The sequence below is a fragment of the Eubalaena glacialis genome, chromosome 2 (genome assembly GCF_028564815.1).
Source record: "Eubalaena glacialis isolate mEubGla1 chromosome 2, mEubGla1.1.hap2.+ XY, whole genome shotgun sequence".
Lineage (NCBI taxonomy): Eukaryota > Metazoa > Chordata > Mammalia > Artiodactyla > Balaenidae > Eubalaena > Eubalaena glacialis.
The window spans coordinates 30,515,405-30,518,511 of NC_083717.1; the positions used below are offsets into that span (position 1 = coordinate 30,515,405).

General features: G+C 45.2%; 1 pseudogene; it reads right to left on the reverse strand.

Annotated features, from left to right (window-relative positions):
- Window positions 1–1,275: 1,275 nt before the first annotated feature.
- Window positions 1,276–1,636, reverse strand: LOC133084884 (cytochrome c-like; annotated as a pseudogene).
- Between the last annotated feature and the right edge of the window lie 1,471 nt (window positions 1,637–3,107).

A 3,107-nucleotide genomic window follows, 5' to 3' on the forward strand; every position in this document is an offset into this window, starting at 1 on the left:
CAAAATTACACAAGATGTTTGTAAATCATGTGTCTGATAAAGGTCTGTAGCCCACCAGCCCAGCCCCGTGCTGGTCCAGGGGAGTGTGTGTGTGGCCCCTCCCATCCTAGGTGATAAGGGGATTTCAGGCCCCACAGCACCCAAGGGGTGGACACTGGTCATCTTCAGCACCCTCAAGGAGTGAGTGCTGGATTGTTTTGAGCCCAGATTCCTTCCATTACTGCCCTCAAACGCTGAAGGCTTCAGCATGCCTCCGGAAGAACACAGAGTATTTGCAAGACTTTGAGAACGAAGAGAACATCCTTCGCTTTTCTGAAAAGGGCATCTTATTTCATAGCAGTGACCACTTTCAGTCTGGCTGCCAGGGGTGCCCTCTCAACTTCTTTACTTCTCTGAGAGTGGCCATGGTGGTTTGGCTGTCCTCAATCCCCACACCAGGTGACAAAGCCAGTGGGGCCAGCTCCTGATGGTCCTTACCTTCGTTGGAGATTAACCCAGACTCTCAGCCTGAGATTGAATGTGGACTCCCCTGCTTCTCCCCATCACCAATTCTCATCTCCTCCCGTCTCTTGCTTTTCAGTCTCAGATTTACCTGATGGTCACCACTCGTAGTTCCTGCAGAGCCCAGAGATTTCTCCTTGAAGGAAAGGTTCTGGAAAAATCGGAGGGATAAATAAAGAATGCAGCTGATTCCCACCTTGTGCTGATGCCCAAGAGGGTGATGAGAGTGGGTGTTTTCTCATTAGAATATTTTTTTTTTTTAGATGGACAATTTTAATTAAATTGGCATAGTTAAGACCAAAAAGATAAAGTGGACATTGTCAGTGTTTCTTCAGCCCTTGCCTTAACAGGTGAATGAACACAACTTGAAACACAGGTGAATCTTGCTGGGCTATGAGACAGTGAAGGGAGCGTCTCAATATTTAAATATATTAATATAACCAGTTATAGAAATCTAAATATAAAACCAATCTCCTATAGGGTTTGAGAAGGCATTCACCATATCCCTGAAAAGTTTAACATTCCTTATTCAAGTTTAATCATCTCTTTAGAAGGGGAAAACAGTGATAGTACTTGTTGAACCAGAATTACTATCAAAATTCAAAAAGCTGACCATATTCATTTAGCTACAAGCCAATCTTATTTAAATCAGGACAGAAATATTACATCAGCCATTCATGATCTGAATTCTAGTGTCTGAGATCAATTTAAATATGGTACACATAAAAAGTCATGAGACATTTGTTTCATAATAAATAAGGCAGTGGCCAACTACTACTCATTAGTAGCTTTTTAGAGATAAGCTATTAAGTCTGCCCTTTCTCCCTTCTTCTTAATGCCAGCAAAGATCATTTTTGTTCCAGGGATGTACTTCTTGGGATTCTCCAAATACTCCATCAGTATCTCCTCTCCCTAAGTGATGCCTTTGTTCTTGTTGACATCTGTGTAAGAGAATCCGACAGCCTGACCTGTCTTTTGCCCAAACAGACCATGGAGATTTGGCCCAGTCTTGTGCTTGCCTCCCTTTTCCACAGTATGGCACTGGGCACACTTCTGAACAAAAATCTTCTTGCCCTTCTCAACATCACCCATTTTTAAATCGTTCTTTCTCCGTGTACGACTAAGAAGTTCCCGCTCGCAGGCTGAACGTCCCACTCTCGAATCCCCTTCTCATTAGAATTTTAAGTTCCTCCAAGTAATAGATCATTGGTGGGGGGAGGCATCCTGTGTCTTCCTGCTCATTCTAATAATGTCATTCCTGAATTTTAATGCGGTAAATAATTTATACTGTAAATATGCTGAGGGGGAGATGCATTTAAAAAATGTTAGAAGTAACTCCAAGGGTTTTAGAACAAACAAGGACATAGAACCCTGTGTTCAGACACTGGCTGAGAGGTTCCCACCCTGAGCTGTGGTGCCTTGGAGGGCTGAGTGGCCATGACCCTCCTCCCGCAGGTGAGCCTACTAAGGCACATCCCACATGGAACCACTGCATCACAGGATCTTAGATTGGCCAATGGCAGGCATCTGGCTAGAGATGTGGACAAGAGAAAACTGCCCAGCAGCCTGGAACAACCCCGGGGCGAGGCCTTAGTAAGGACCAGCATCAGGGCCTTAGTTAGGGACAGTGTCAGGACCTCAGAGATAACTTGAGGGCCTTAGTAAGAGACAGTTCAGGCTGTTAGTTAGGGACATCATCAGGGCCTTAGATAGGGCAGCATCAGGGCCATAGTTATGACCATTGTTGGGGAGTTAGTGAGGGAGAGCATTAGTGTGTTAGGGAAAGAGTCTGGCCACTATTTAGACAGGGTCAGGGCCTTAGTTAAGGATAGTGGCAGAGACTTACTTAGGGACATATTCAGGGCCTTAGTTATGAACAGGATCAGGGCCATAGTTAGGACCAGTTTCGTGGTGTTAGTTAGGGCCAGTGTTAGGGCGTTAGCTAGGGCCAGTGTTAGGGTGTTAGCTAGGGCCATCTTCAGGCCTTAGCTAGGGACAGCATCAGGGCCTCTGTTAGAGAAAACTTGAGAGCCTTAGTAAGAGACAATTCAGGCTGTTAGAGAGATTGTCAGCGACTTACTAAGAGACATATTCAGGGCCTTAGTTATGGACAGGATCAGGGTGATATTTAGTGACAGCTTAGGCTATAAGTGACTGTGTCAAGGCCTAAGTTAGAGTGTCAGGGTCTTAGGGACATGGTTAGGGCTTAGTAAGTTATAGCTCAGGCCATTAGCTAGGGACAGCGTCAGGGGCTTAGTGAAGGACAGTGTCAATGCTTCAGTTAGAGATATCTTAAGGGTCTTAGTTAGACACAGTTCAGGCTGTTACTTAGGGACAACATCAGGGCCTTAATAGAGCTAGTGTCAGGTCCGTAGTTAGGACCAGTGTCAGGATGTTAGGGAAAGAGTCAGGACATAGAGTGTCAGAGCCTTAGGTAGAGACAGCTTCAGCACCTTAGTTAGGGACAGCCTTAGAGAATTACTTAGGGACATTCCAGGGCCTTAGTTATGGACAGGATCAGGGCGATGCTGGGAGACATTAAAGGGTATTAGGGACATCATCAGGTCCTTAGTTAGGGAAAGTGTCAAGGCTTCAGTTAGAGATAA